Source organism: Dama dama, chromosome 16 (genome assembly GCF_033118175.1).
Source record: "Dama dama isolate Ldn47 chromosome 16, ASM3311817v1, whole genome shotgun sequence".
NCBI lineage: Eukaryota > Metazoa > Chordata > Mammalia > Artiodactyla > Cervidae > Dama > Dama dama.
Genome location: NC_083696.1, coordinates 1,664,251 through 1,679,509, shown reverse-complemented (window position 1 = coordinate 1,679,509; position 15,259 = coordinate 1,664,251). Strand labels below are relative to the sequence as shown.

The 15,259-nt window shown below is 60.0% G+C and overlaps 1 long non-coding RNA gene across 2 annotated transcripts; it reads left to right on the top strand.

Annotated features, from left to right (window-relative positions):
* Nucleotides 1-3,409: 3,409 nt before the first annotated feature.
* On the top strand, nt 3,410-15,217 carry LOC133071028 (uncharacterized). Of its 2 annotated transcripts, none has more exons than XR_009696343.1 (3): nt 3,410-3,744; nt 4,797-5,460; nt 12,940-15,217. It is a non-coding gene; the product is annotated as an uncharacterized LOC133071028 (long non-coding RNA). The 2 variants fall into 2 exon arrangements; XR_009696344.1 differs by lacking the exons at nt 3,410-3,744; nt 4,797-5,460 and adding exons at nt 11,993-12,152; nt 12,316-12,404.
* The last annotated feature ends 42 nt before the right edge of the window (nt 15,218-15,259 follow it).

The following is a 15,259-nucleotide window of genomic DNA, read 5'->3' as shown; positions in this document are numbered from 1 at the left end:
GTTTCCAGCTCAGCACGGGTGGTGGCAGAGTGACCATCTGTCTGTGGGGACCCTGTGATGACGTGATGGGCCCAGCATGGGCAGGTTTCAGCGGGACATGGGGCAGGGCTGCAGAGGCCACGTCCTGGTGGGTGATCACGACGCATGGATGCAGGGCAGAGTCCGAGGCTCGGCCGGGCAGACATCTGGGTGAGGGACCAAGGAAATGGGAAATTCCTCACTGGTGTCTTGATGTGGTACAAATACCTGTGTAGCGGGCGGTGGGGTCCCCAGTGTGTGGGGGTCCCCAGTGTGAGGGTGTCCCCAGTGTGAGGGGGTCCCCAGTGTGAGGGGGTCCCCAGTGTGAGGGTGTCCCCAGTGTGAGGTGTCCCCAGTGTGTGGGGTCCCCAGTGTGAGGTGTCCCCAGTGTGAGGGGGTCCCCAGTGTGAGGGGTCCCCAGTGTGTGGGGTCCCCAGTGTGAGGGGTCCCCAGTGTGAGGGGTCCCCAGTGTGAGGGGGTCCCCAGTGTGAGGGGTCCCCAGTGTGTGGGTGTCCCCAGTGTGTGGGTGTCCCCAGTGTGAGGGGTCCCCAGTGTGAGGGGGTCCCCAGTGTGAGGGGTCCCCAGTGTGTGGGTGTCCCCAGTGTGTGGGGTCCCCAGTGTGAGGTGTCCCCAGTGTGAGGGGGTCCCCAGTGTGAGGGGTCCCCAGTGTGTGGGGTCCCCAGTGTGAGGGGTCCCCAGTGTGAGGTGTCCCCAGTGTGTGGGGTCCCCAGTGTGAGGGGTCCCCAGTGTGTGGGGGTCCCCAGTGTGAGGGGGTCCCCAGTGTGAGGGGGTCCCCAGTGTGAGGGGTCCCCAGTGTGTGGGTGTCCCCAGTGTGTGGGGGTCCCCAGTGTGAGGGGTCCCCAGTGTGAGGGGTCCCCAGTGTGTGGGGGTCCCCAGTGTGAGGGGGTCCCCAGTGTGTGGGGTCCCCAGTGTGAGGGTGTCCCCAGTGTGTGGGTGTCCCCAGTGTGTGGGGTCCCCAGTGTGTGGGGGTCCCCAGTGTGAGGGGGTCCCCAGTGTGAGGGGGTCCCCAGTGTGTGGGGGTCCCCAGTGTGAGGGGTCCCCAGTGTGTGGGGGTCCCCAGTGTGTGGGGGTCCCCAGTGTGAGGGGTCCCCAGTGTGTGGGTGTCCCCAGTGTGAGGGGTCCCCAGTGTGAGGGGGTCCCCAGTGTGAGGGGTCCCCAGTGTGAGGGGTCCCCAGTGTGTGGGTGTCCCCAGTGTGTGGGGGTCCCCAGTGTGAGGGGTCCCCAGTGTGAGGGGGTCCCCAGTGTGTGGGGGTCCCCAGTGTGAGGGTGTCCCCAGTGTGAGGGTGTCCCCAGTGTGTGGGGGTCCCCAGTGTGAGGGGTCCCCAGTGTGAGGGGTCCCCAGTGTGAGGGGGTCCCCAGTGTGTGGGGGTCCCCAGTGTGAGGGGTCCCCAGTGTGAGGGGTCCCCAGTGTGTGGGTGTCCCCAGTGTGAGGGGGTCCCCAGTGTGAGGGGTCCCCAGTGTGAGGGGTCCCCAGTGTGTGGGGTCCCCAGTGTGAGGGGTCCCCAGTGTGAGGGGTCCCCAGTGTGTGGGGTCCCCAGTGTGAGGGGGTCCCCAGTGTGAGGGGTCCCCAGTGTGAGGGGTCCCCAGTGTGTGGGGTCCCCAGTGTGAGGGGGTCCCCAGTGTGAGGGGTCCCCAGTGTGAGGGGTCCCCAGGATGTGGGGTCCCCAGTGTGAGGGGGTCCCCAGTGTGAGGGGTCCCCAGTGTGTGGGGTCCCCAGTGTGAGGGGTCCCCAGTGTGAGGGGGTCCCCAGTGTGAGGGGTCCCCAGTGTGAGGGGTCCCCAGTGTGTGGGGTCCCCAGTGTGAGTGGGTCCCCAGTGTGTGGGGTCCCCAGTGTGTGGGGTCCCCAGTGTGAGGGGTCCCCAGTGTGTGGGTGTCCCCAGTGTGAGGGGTCCCCAGTGTGAGGGGGTCCCCAGTGTGAGGGGTCCCCAGTGTGAGGGGGTCCCCAGTGTGTGGGTGTCCCCAGTGTGAGGGTGTCCCCAGTGTGAGCGGGTCCCCAGTGTGAGGGGTCCCCAGTGTGTGGGTGTCCCCAGTGTGAGGGGGTCCCCAGTGTGTGGGTGTCCCCACTGTGTGGGTGTCCCCAGTGTGAGTGGGTCCCCAGTGTGTGGGTGTCCCCAGTGTGTGGGTGTCCCCAGTGTGAGCGGGTCCCCAGTGTGAGTGGGTCCCCAGTGTGAGTGGGTCCCCAGTGTGAGCGGGTCCCCAGTGTGAGTGGGTCCCCAGTGTGAGGGTGTCCCCAGTGTGAGTGGGTCCCCAGTGTGTGGGTGTCCCCAGTGTGAGCGGGTCCCCAGTGTGAGTGGGTCCCCAGTGTGAGGGGTCCCCAGTGTGTGGGTGTCCCCAGTGTGAGGGTGTCCCCAGTGTGTGGGTGTCCCCAGTGTGAGGGGTCCCCAGTGTGTGGGTGTCCCCAGTGTGAGCGGGTCCCCAGTGTGAGCGGGTCCCCAGTGTGGGTGTCCCCAGTGTGAGGGTGTCCCCAGTGTGAGTGGGTCCCCAGTGTGTGGGTGTCCCCAGTGTGAGGGGTCCCCAGTGTGTGGGTGTCCCCAGTGTGAGGGTGTCCCCAGTGTGAGTGGGTCCCCAGTGTGAGGGGGTCCCCAGTGTGTGGGTGTCCCCAGTGTGAGGGGTCCCCAGTGTGTGGGTGTCCCCAGTGTGAGTGGGTCCCCAGTGTGTGGGTGTCCCCAGTGTGAGGGTGTCCCCAGTGTGAGCGGGTCCCCAGTGTGAGCGGGTCCCCAGTGTGAGTGGGTCCCCAGTGTGAGTGGGTCCCCAGTGTGAGGGTGTCCCCAGTGTGTGGGGGGGCCCGGGCTGGGGGGAGCAGCAGGCTGCCAGTGAATGGGGGAGATGTGATGGTGATAAGTTTCCTCGGGGTTGGATTGCCCCGAGCAGGAGGTGAGCAGGACTTCAGAACTCCCTGAACCTGAAGCCAGGGAGCTTGGAAAGCCTCCAAACCTTCAGGTTTCTGCAATGTGTGGGTGCTCACTCTTCTTCTAGAACGGGAACTTGTACTTCCTTTTTAAAGTAGGAGGTCAGGGCACCAGCTGTTACCGAAAAGCAGCGTGACCCCAGCCTCCATGCTGCTGCTGCATTTAATCACAGAGCATCAGAGACGTGTGAGGAACCTGCTGTGCTGGGGCTCACCCAGGGACGGGTGGAGGACGCCCTGGGCCTGGGACGGAGGTCCGGCCCCTTTTGTGGGAGCGCCGGAGATGGGTGGTGGGGGGCTCGGGAGGCGGGTGGGGGGGCTCGGGAGATGGGTAGTGGGGGGCTCGGGAGACGGGGGGCGGGGCTTGGGAGGCGGGTGGGGGGGTTCGGGAGGCGGGTCGGGGAAGGGGGTGCTCGGGAGGTGCCGTGCATGAGACTCTGAGCTGCCGGACGCTGTGTGCGTTTTTACCTGGAAAGCTAGTGGAGTCTGACGTGCATCCACGTGAACTTCACAGGGCAGAGAGGCCAGCAGCCGCGGGGAGAACAGTGGACGGAAGCGCGGACATCCGGCTGCTGTGACCACACGGAGCCGCGTTGGTCGCTGTTTCCGCCCCGTCTGTGCACCAGGCCCAGCGCATCCCTGGCGTGTCCTGCCCGAGGGACAGGCATGGGGCGGGGGCGGGGGCACCGCCTTGCTTCTCGGGAGAGGAGTCGGGCCCACCATTTCCTGCCTTAGCCCCCCGAGCTGTCATCTCGCTTCTCTCCGAGCCAAAAGCAGCAGGATCAGAGATGCCAGAGGTGAGAAATCTCCCCAGATCGCCCCTCCTCCAGTCAGTGGGGGCGGGGGAGGTGAGGAGGCTGACAGGGGTGCAGGGCCCGCACAGGTCTCCTGTGCCCGCATGCTGGGCTCCAGAGCTGAGCCCACCCTCTGTTCCACTGCAGACCTGACCGTCCCCTGGCCCCGGGAATGGAGACCAGGTCTCACGGGCAGGTGTAAAGGGGTGGTTGGCAGGCATCTTCAGTAAGTGGATGGATCAATGCGACCCATCTCTTCTCCTGGAAGAGCAGGAGTCTCCTGTGGGGAAATCGTGTTGGCCCGGGAGCCAGGCGGCCTTACTACCAGCCGTGCGGCTTGAGACGCCCTCCTTGGCCATCCGGGTCCTCCGTTCCTGATCCGTGCTATAAGGGGATGCTAGGTAGCTGGCAGGATTGGGGCGCAGGTTAAAGCAGACTGTGAAAACACATACCATGTGTTTCCGAGGGCCCTGGACCCCCTGGGTGTCCCCAGCTCTGACCTGGTCCCTGGTTCCTGACCATGGCCAGGGCTTCGGGGTGCTTGTTGGATGTAACCGTGCTGGGAGGGGCATTCATGCTGAGGTGCCCTGCGCTGTCTTTGGAGGCGGAGGGGGTGAGAGCCGGAGCAGAGTTTTGTGCTGTGCCCTGGAGGTCTCGAAGGTGTGGGTACCCCGCTGAGGGACGGAGCGGCGTGGCCTGGTGCACAAGCCCGCTGGAAGGTCCTCACACCTGGTGGCCGAGGGGCTTTGGAAGGTGGGATTGAGGCCTCGCTGTGTGTCCTCCAAGGTGCTTGTGGCTGGAAGAGCTGACGCAGCTGGTGCTGTGTGTCAGGTGGCGCGGCCGTGACCCAGGGCCCCAGTGGCCCGTGCCCTCCCCAGGCTCAGCTGTGGCCGGATCCCATGGCTGGCAGGCCGCCGTGGAGAGCGGGCAACGCTCAGGAATCCGATTTTGCCGGGGGATGCGTCTGATTTGCTTCAGAGATGGAAGCTGTCTTCGACGCTTGGATAGAGGATGAAACTGATTTGGGTCTGGATTTCACACTCTGTCCCGTCTAGGTGGGAAGACTGTTTCAGAAGTCGCCCATGGTGAGCGGTTCAGACACGCCAGATGCGGGGAAGGGAGACTGCAGGGGCCACGGAGGACAGAGCCCGCCGCACGTCTGGAGAGCTTCTCTGTGGGCAGGAGCTTCCCGCTCACTGTCCGCTGGATTTGTTTCCCAACAGCGTTGGCTGGTGTCCGTCTTACAGATGAGGACGCTGAGGACGTTTCTCATGACTTCATGTCACCCCGCCGGGACGTGGGGCTGACGGCGGAGGGTCTCTGAGCCGCGTTAGAGCCGCGATGGCATCCCGTGCGCGCTTTGTCATCAGCTACGCAGATGCGCTCACAGTGCTGTTTGCAGGCACGTGGGGCTTGGGGTGTCCATGGGCCGGGTGCAACCTGGCCATCCTGACTTCTCATTCATGGGTCACACTCAGCCCCCCATCTCCAATCAGCTTAGCGAGAATAGATCTTCTGCCTAAAAGAGAGAAGGAAGCCGCCTTGAAAGACAGGGGTCAATTGCGAATTGCTTTCTTCGTTTGCCTGCTGATGATAAAAGAAGGTATAGCCTCCTGATTTAAAGAGATACTAATTTGGGCTTCACAAAAGAATAGCCGAAGAGCACAAGCTTCTCAAACACACAGCTCTGGCCTTCCGGCCAGAATGATTTATCTCAAAGTAAGTGATTAATGACTGCATTATCTTTCTCCTAATATCTCTTGAATCCACCCGTTTTTCTCCACCACACAGCCATCGCCCCATCTGGGGCCCCCACCCTCTCTTCCCTGGATGACTGGGACTTTGGTACTCCGCCCAAAGTGTAAGTGAGCGTTAAAAAGCACACATTTTACCACATTCCTGTGCTGTTGGACCTGCGGATAGCTGCATCGTTGGCTGGGGGACATCACCCCCGGCCCAGCACTCAAGGTGCCTCGTGCGTGAGCTCAGCCCACCTCCCCAGCCCCGTGGAGCTGCTGACAGCCGTTTCCAAGGCCCCGTGGCCCCCAGCCTCCCTCCGTCCCACGTCGGGTCCCTCCAGGCCCACAGGAACTCAGCCCATCCCCACATCGCGACCTCCTGCCGCCCAAGCCGTGCACACGTGGGGTCACCCCTCCTTCCGCTGTCCCGGCCCCCACTGCTCACACTGAGCTCTAAGTACCCGCTTTCCTTGACTGGTCTGGGCAGGAGTTGCAGCGTCTCTGTTTTGAAAATTCATTTAGCTATGTATTTACTTTTGGAGGTGCCGGGCTTTTGTCGCTGCCTGCAGGCTCTCTCCAGTTGTGGCGAGTGGGCGCTGCTCTCCCCTGCGGTCATGGACGTCTCCCTGTGGGGGCGTCTCTTGGTGTGGAGCACAGGCTCCAGGCACACGAGCTTCGGCAGTTGCGGTGCCCAGGCTCACTTGCCGTGAGACGCACGGGATCTTCCCCGACCAGGGATTGAACACGCGTCCCCTGCCCGGGCAGGTGGACTCTTAGCCACTGGATCACCAGGAAGTCCCGCTGCATCTTCTCTTCACTCCCCCGCCCAGTATACTGTTTGGTGCAAAGTAGCTTCATTGTCAGTTTATGGAATAAGCAGCTTGTTCGGCTGTTAGTTGGCCCCTATTTTATGCCATCTCTGGCCGTCCTTCATCAAACGCCCATGGGGCAGCTACGGTGTGTCAGGCAGCAGACTGCTGACATTGCAGGTGCCAGGTTACAACCACGGTGTGGATGAGACAGTGGGGGCTCCTGCTAGAGAAGAGGGGAGATCCCCCCAGATTCATTCTTAAGATCTCTATCTTAGATGCCTCTAAGGTGTGCGAAGTGGGATGCCCAGAACTGGCCAAGTAGTGAACCCATAACCTTGCAGCCTTGTGAGGGTCTTAGGACTGTCTGGTCTGTACTTTTAATTATTTTTTTAGCAGTAGTGTAACACATGGAACTTTATAAAAGAGCTAAAATACTGAGCTAATCAGGTCAGTGTTGGCCAGGCGTCTTGCCACCTCCCATCTCCAGGTGCCCTGGCAGATGCTGTGGAAAATGCAAACCTGATCTGGCTCAGATGGTAGAGAATCTGCCTGCAATGCAGGAGACCCAGGTTCAATCCCTGGGTCGGGGAGATCCCCTGGAGAAGGGCATGGCAACCCACTCCAGTATACTTGCCTGGAGAATCCCACGGGCCGAGGAGCCTGGCAGGCTGCAGTCCATGGGGTCGCAGAGTCGGATGAGATCTTCATCCATTCACGATGCAGTCTCTTCTGCAGGTTCCTCCTGCCTACACGGCTCCTGTTTCCTGCAGATTACTTTGTTTCTGCCTGATGGTTCTGGTCGCTGGCTTCCTCGTTAGAAGCATTCCTCAGCCGTCTGGTACTCCTTGACCGTCTGCTCATGATGGAGGCTGGCAGGCTGACGGTTGCTGGGCAGCTGGGCGTGTGGGCAGAGCTGGTCGAGTGTGGGCCTCCCTGGAGAGTGGGGGTGTTGGCAGACCCCCAGCCGTCAGTCTCTGGGCCTCCCAGCTTTGTGATCGGGTTCTCCAGCCGAGGTTCTCTCGCCGCCCACGTGGACAGCAGAGGTCTGGTGCGTCTTGGCAGCCGAGTGTCCCTGTTCCAGGGTGCTCTGTGCAAGCACACGGGGACGTTGTGATTGTCTTTCTGGAATCCTCTTCTTCTCTCTTTCCTTATTACCCCCTCCCCAGTGCTGCAGATGTCAGTACTTGTCTCAGACGCCTCTGCAGACGTAGAAGGCTAACGACACTCCGCCCTGTGGCCTGGCCCCTCTGTCCCCGTCACCTCCGGGAGCGGCTCTGCGCTGCTCTGTGGGGCCCGTGGGTGGTGGCGGGCCTGCACAGCTGCAGCTGACTAAGGAGCCCTGTGCCCTGAGTGGGGAGGACCCCGCTTCCCGTTGCAGGGTCCTGTGCAGGCGGGGGCTTCCACCCGGGGGGCCCAGGCACCCACATAGCCGACTGCTCGCGGTCGAGGGGCCGGGCCCCAGTGCTGGGGAGCCACAGGCCACTGCCTCGTGGAGTGTCCCCACGTCCACAGTCCGCGCTGGGGTCTGCATCCTGCCCGGCCCTTGCCCCCTTGTCTCTGGAATCCTCTCGGTCTTGCAGGGATCTTGGCGCCCGCGGTGGACGGGTGGGCACTTGGAGGCCCAGGGGTTGAAGGGCCGTGGCTGGGGACCCAGGCTGCCAGGTGGCCTGGCCTCTCCTCGGTCAACCCCTGGGAGTCAGGGCACCGAGGGCTTTGTTGGGACGAAGCTGAGTGACCGGACCGTGGTCACGCTAACGCGCAGGTGCGCATGTGAACTTGGGGCAGATGAGCACCATTAGCAGACGTTACCCTTCCACCCTGCTTTCGATGTGGACAGGGACCTGCTGGGTCTGCTGCTCCCTTGGAAGCCCCAACTCTGCAGCGCCTATGGGTAGCGGGCGCTGTGGCCTCCGGAAGTGCCCCATCTCCTGCCAGCTTGTCTGCGCTGCGGGCAAACTTGCTCTCGCACTCCGGTGGACGTAAACGCTGGCCCAGCAATGTGGATGAGTGGATGGGGGCTGTGAACGCACTGGGGGGCTTGGCCGCGCATGTAAGGGCTGCAGCACCTCTGATGGGACCTCCCAGGCCGTCCTCTCCGGGTGGGGCGTGGGGAGCTGGGGACCATGGCCTCCAGGAGCCTCCGGGCATCCCGGCCTGTGCGACACTCACGGTCTGTGCAGACGCGTCGCGGGCTCTGCCCCACCTCATCCATACCGCCTGCTTTTTAGTGAAGCCGCGTGTTTCTTTTCGGGCCGCACAGACTACGGTTTTGACCGCCCCGATTAGACGCGTTCACTGGAGCCTCTTAGCAGCATCTGGACGGAGCTCTTAGCATTCCGCAGGGCCGTCCACGCTAATGTGTCAGAGGATGTGGGTGCCACTCGTGTGCAGAGAGCTTGAAAAATGGCCAGACAGAGGCAAGCTCTCCGGGCCTGCTGTCAGCGGCGCCGGCAGGATAATAAATCAACCTGTCTCCTGTCAGGGGTCAGTCGGGTTGATGCGGAGCGCGTCTGGGCCAATCTAATCAGGCCGCCCAGCCGTCTGTCTGCAGCCGCCAGCGCCCCCCTCCGAGAGCGGGCGGTGCTGTGTTCCCCCGGGACTGGGCCCCCGACCTGGAGGGCAGTGGGGCTGAGAACAGTGGTCTGGAGTCCAGAGTGGGACCCTCCTGCTGGGCCCGTGTGCGCGGCCATTGAGGGGAGAGGGGTGCTGTTAGCCGAGGGTGGGGGTTGGTGTCTCTAAGGGCCTCGCTGTGGTGATGCTCCCGGGGTGCGGAGCACGGGGCTGGGCTCACGGTTTGCAGGTTTTGCCCCCGTGTGAGTTTGATTAGGCTGCTTCTGATGTGAGTTTGTGTGAAGCCCTCCGTGACTGGGTTTGGGAAGGTGACCTGGAGCACATGGACGGCGGGGAAGACGGTGATCCTGTTGGGGTGATGCTGGGGGGTACTTCTCTATGGCAAGTGGAGCCCCCAGGGCATCAGCCCCGGCTTCGCCAGGACAGACATGAGAACCAGGTTGCAAAATGAAATTGCAGCCATTGTTCTGAAAGCTGGACAGACTGCACTGAAGTCAGTAAGACACAGATCTTCTCTTTTCTTTCTCTTTTCTTCCACGGTTTCTCCCCTGACTTGCCATGTTGCTTTGTGAAGTCTCTCAGTCGTGTCTGACTCTTTGTGACCCCGTGGACTATAGCCCACCAGACTCCTCTGTCCCTGGGATTTTCCAGGCAAGAGTACTGGAGTGGGTTGCCATTTCCTTCTCCAGGAGATCTTCCCCACCCAGGGATCGAGCCCGGGTTTCCCGCATTGTAGACAGACGCTTTACCGCCTGAGCCACCAGGGAAGTCGTGTTGCTTTTACGGACACTTAATGCAGTGATGAGCTCACTCCTCATTAGTGGTGGTGTCCCTGCCTGTCACGCGGGAGACCGGGGTTGACGCCCTGATGGGGAGGAGTGCAAAACCTGTTGGGCTTCCCTTGTGGCTCAGACGGTACAGCGTCTGCCTACAATGCAGCAGACCCAGGTTTGATCCCTGGGTCGGGAGGATCTTCCGGAGAAGGAAATGGCAACCCACTCCAGTACTCTTGCCTGGAAAATTCCATGGATGGAGGAACCTCAGAGGCTGCAGCCCACAGGGTCGCAAAGAGTCGGACACGACTGAGCAACTTCACTTTCTTTTGTTTCTTTCTTTTAATGCAGTTTTAAGTAAAGAAAAAAACAAAAATTTGAATTATTAGCATGCATTTTACCTTTTATCTTTGGGCTGCACTATGCCAGTTTCCAGTGAATATAAAGGGACATGAACTCAAGTGTAGAGCCACGCATTCACTTGACTCATGTTTGTGGCTTGCCCCAGCTGGGTGCTGCCAGCCGGATGAAACCTGAGCAGAAGGACTCAGGACGGTTGAAACAGGACAACGGTCCCCCTGGGGACGGAGCTGGTGAGGGCACTGCCCCAGGCTCAGGGGTGTTTTCAGGCCCCAACAGGTACCTGGGATCCACCCTGACTCCTAGACCTGGGGGGGCCAGTACCTGGGGACGTTTGGCCAGGCGTTTTCCCCTTCTGTGCCCACCTCTCCAAACCACTGCAGACAGGGCACCCCAAGAATCATTAGACTCGGGGTGAGGAATGCTCTGGACGCTGCTGTGGGGGACAGGCTGGGCACCCTCAGCAGGGGTGGGGATGGCGCTGTACTCCGGGGGTGAGGCTGTGGCCCCTGCACCGTGCGGGCCCTGCAGAGGTGGGGTGGCCGTGGTCGCCAGAGTGCTGGGATCAGGGGTGGCGCGGCCCAGGAGGCCCGGGCCGGGGAGCCAGGAGCTGTCCAGGGAGGCTGGGGGACGGGGCCGGGCAAGTCCGAGCTTCCCAGTCTCCTCGTCTCTCTGGTTTCACTCAAAAAGACACAAGTTCAGAAACAAGGTCAAGCATGTAAGGCTGTGACTGCAGAGCAGCCTTGCGAGCGGGTGAGAGGGTGCGGCCAGCTCCGCTCAGCAGCCTCTGACCCCCAGGGAGCTGCCGTTCAGAGCGACCGTGGCTTCACGTGTGTGTCAGGAGGATGGAGGGTCGCTCTGTGTAGTCAGGTCTGAAAAGTCACCCAAGCATCCAGGGAAACCGCATTGCTGGTTCAAATCCACACACGTGAATTTGAGAAGAGCTCGCCCCAAGCTCAGCGAGCCTGTGCCGGGAGGTCAGCCCAGGCGGCAGGTGGGCTCCTTGCCCCGAGGCGGTGAGCCCACCACCCCCACCTGGAGGCCGGCGGCAGCCCCGGGCCAGTGCCGAGGCATCCACACATCCTGCGAGGGGGTGAGGGGTCCTTCCTAATGCCAAACGCGGCCCTTGGTCCTCCCTTCACTCCCAGACGGATGGAGGGGGTTCTGCGGGATCCCGAGGGGGTCACATGAGGACAGAGAAGGGGGAGGCACAGGTGAAGAGTCCAGCAGAGATGAGGAGACGAGACGAAGCACCTTCTGGAAGGGGTGGAGGTCGGAACCCCAAGTGCGGCTGTGCTTCCTGTTGGGGGGTCATCCAGGCCCCGGGAGTCAGTTCTCCAAGCAGCTGGCCACCGACGTGGATGCTGGCTGGCTGGAAAGCTCTTGGGTGCGGATGCAGAGTCCAGTAGGAAAGAGAGAGTCTGGGGTGGGGGGAGGTCTGCCTGCCACCCTCCTGTGAGATCCAGCGGGGACCGGCGCTGAGGGAAGGGGCTGACGGGACACCCATCCTGGACACGTGCCGATGCCCCCAGGAGGCCGCAGGGTCTGTGCGCCCGGGACTGGGGCTCAGAATGCGGTTGGTGGGACAGAATAATGCTCCCGGCCTGTTTGCCTCTTCAGGCACAAGGAACGGGAACTCGCTGCAGAAGATGAAGCTGCTGGGAGGCCAGGGAAGGCTGGTCTCAGGCCCAGATGTCACTTGGGATGGCCAGCTGCAGCCTGCAAGGCAATCCTCTCCTTCAGGTAGAATCGCGGTCCAGCTAGAGGCCTGGGAGGAGCTCGGCATCTCCTCCAGGTGTCATCAGCCCCCGCCCTCCCTGGTGGGATGCGGCCAGGGGGAGGTCCCCCGGGAAGGACCCAGCAGGGGTCGAGGGACTGGTGCTTCTGGGCCCCGAGGGCTGGGTACATGCGGATCGGACCACTTGTCCAGTTCTGGAAATTTTGCTTTCTCTGAGTCAGATGGTGCTTTAATTTCAGGCTCTATTATATATGATTTTTGTGTTGTTTTAGTCTATGGTTTGCTTTCTTGAACGTCTTTGTTTCTAGTGAGCCAAAGTTCAGAAATGAACTTTTAGAATGAAGAACATGTTTCAAAGGGCAATATTTCATATGCTCATCGTAGTAGAGTGACGTCATCATTTTTGCAGAAGAGGCAGGTATGACGAAGTGCAGGGCATAGGGCTAGAGTCAACGCCAGCCCCGTGGTGGTGGGGGTGTGGTGGCCTTGGGGCTGGGGGGTCAGGTGACGCTTCCGCGTGGGTGTGTGTGTGCTGGCCCATGGGGACACTGCCCTGCCCGACGCTGCATATGTGGTTTCAGCGTCCCGACCACGTGACTGCTAGAGCTGCCGTAGGGGTGAGTCAGAGATGCACGGACACGTGGACACGCACCCCTGAGATCGCCCCCGTGTGAGTTTGATTAGGCTGCTTCTGATGTGACTTTGTGTGAAGCCCTCCGTGACTGGGTTTGGGAAGGTGACCTGGAGCACGTGGACGGCGGGGAAGACGGTGATCCTGTTGGGGTGATGCTGGGGGGTACTTCTCTATGGCAAATGGAGCCCCCAGGGCATCAGCCCCGGCTTCGCCAGGACAGACATGAGAACCAGGTTGCACACCTTCCTCCGCGTCCCCTGCAGCAGTGGCCGCCTGCCTCCTGTTGGCACATTGATGCCGTCCGACAACACCCACTGATTTTCTGGGGATTGTGGTCAACTGGGGGGACTCCTGGATCACTAGGGTGCCCTTGGTGCGTCACTCCAGCCTCGCAGCGCCGTGCTGGAGGCCTGGCTGCGCAGAAGACCCTGGGGGCAGGGATTCTCCTCTGGGGCTGTCCACCGGTTGCCAAGCCTGAGAGCAGTCAGGGCCCCTGTCCGTGGAGCAGGGAGCGGGGAGCAGATTCTTTGTGCTCCTGTCCTGGATCACGCATTGCTGTTTTCTCTTTCAGGTTGTGCGATGTGAGCTGGGGGAGGGCTCGTACCCGTGGAAAGGCTGGCAGCGACAGCATCGCCTGAATCCTGCCTCTCCCGTTGCGCACATCACGGTCACCACGCTTCCGCACTTGCCCCGAGCTGCGAGAGCAGCTCATCCCAGCCCCGACTTAAAGGTCTCCACAGAAACCTCGCTGGGGACTCGGAGGCCACCATCTCGTCACATCCGGGTTTTCCTTCCACGACAGCTGTTGGCTCTGCTCGCTGTATTCTTGCACGGCCCCTCCAGGCCCCTTGAAATGGAATCGTAGGAGGAGAGCTCAACTTCCCGGGGCCTGGGACCTGCGTGAGGTGCTCACTTATCAGAGCTCAGGCGGCAGGGCCTCCCCGACCAGGAAACGGGGCTCCCCCAGTGCTGCCGGAGGGGCCATGCCCTCTGACGCTTGTGGGGACGGAAATGTAATGAGGGGAGCCCCCTGGGCTTCCCTGAAGGCTCAGCCATAAAGAATCTGCCTGCAATGCAGGAGGTGCCGGAGATGATGGTTCAATCCCTGGGTCAGGAAGACCCCCTGGAGAAGGAAGTGGTACCCCACTCGAGTATTCTTGCCTGGGAAATCCCATACAGATAGGAGCCTGGTGGGCTACAGTCCATGGGGTCACAAGAGTCAGACACAACTTAGCCACCAAGGACTCGTTATCCCAGGAAACCTTCACACATCAGGGAGATGCAGCTTCATGTTCAATTAAAACAAAAATTGTCCAAACTGTGTTTTGTGACTTCATGGGTACAGAGATGAATAGATTGACACTATATTTGAAAATATTTTCTTCAGTCTGCACTGAATTTTTATCTTCTGATTTTAAAAGTGTTGTGGCCCCGTATCTTCCCTTTTGTTTAATGTTGGAGCATAGTCACTAACAACGTGGTGTTGGTCTCAGGAGCGCAGTGGAGTGATTCATGTAGCTGTATCTGTTCCGCCCCCACGCCCTCTGTCGCCTCTGTCTGGGAATGAGGCTCTGGCCGGCCAGGCCCCTGGGAAGACGTGGCCACTGAGAAAATGGGCAACGAGCAAGTGACTTTTAATAACGTGTCCATTCCCCATAATGTCAGAAGAGGAGTTCTGACACGCTAAATCTCTCTGTCTGCCAATAGGATTGATGGTGTACTTGCCAAGAAAATTTCCCCACGTTTAAAATAGAAATGGTTGGAGATGAGTTATATGGTGCCATCTGGGTATTTAACAACACGGAATGACTTCTCTTCTTTCCTGACCCAAAAAAATGCATCACAGTGGGAGAAACAGACTGCCCAATTATCTACTGGGTTCCCAAAACTGGGTCATGTTGGAGGAAAAGAGTGTGAGGCTGAGGCCCACCTGGCATTCTAAGTAGTACATTTCCTTGGATGAAGCCCAAAGTGAACCAGACTCCTCTTGCACCGTGTTAGCGTGGTTCATGTGACAGTTTGTACAGTGGGGACTTGGACCCCAGGATCCTGACCTCTAGTCCCCTCATTACTGCTCAGTGACCTTGGGCAAACCTTCACCCGCAAACCTCAGCTTCTTAGAGACCTGTGAGTTTGTGACGGTCCTGGTTCCTGTGCTGCAGTGCTGTGATGCTCACCTGAGATAAGGCGTGAGCAATCCATTGTGAGGAATACAGTATGTTGTTCAGTCGCTTAGTCACATCTGACTCTTTGTGACCCCATGGACTGCAGCATGCCAGGTTTCCCTGTCCTTCAATATCTCCTGGAACTTGCTCAGACTCACGTCCATTGCATCAGTGATGCCATCCAACCATCTTTTCCTCTGTCGTCCCCTTCTCCTTCAATCTTCCCCAGCATCAGGGTCTTTTCCAATGAGTTACTTCTTCACATCAGATGGCCAAAGTATTGGAGCTTCAGCTTCAGCATCAGTCCTTCCAATGAATAGTCAGGACTGATTTCCTTTAGGATGGACTGCTTGGATTTCCTTGCAGTCCAAGTGACTCTCAAGCGTCTTCTCCAACATCACAGCTCAAAAGTATCAATTCTTCGGTGCTCAGCCTTCTTTATGGTCCAGCTCTCACGTCCATCCATGACCACTGGAAAAACCATAGCTTTGACTAGATGGACCTTTGTCGGCAAAGTAATGTCTCTGGTTTTTAATATCTTCTCTAGGTTTGTTATAGCTTTTCTTCCAAGGAGCAAGCATCCTTTAATTTTGTCACTGCCATCACCATCTGCAGTGATTTTACAGCCCAAGAAAATAAAGCCTGTCACTGTTTCCATTGTTTCCCCATCTATTTGCCATGAAGTGATAGGACTACATGCCGTGATCTTAGTTTTTTGAAGCTGAG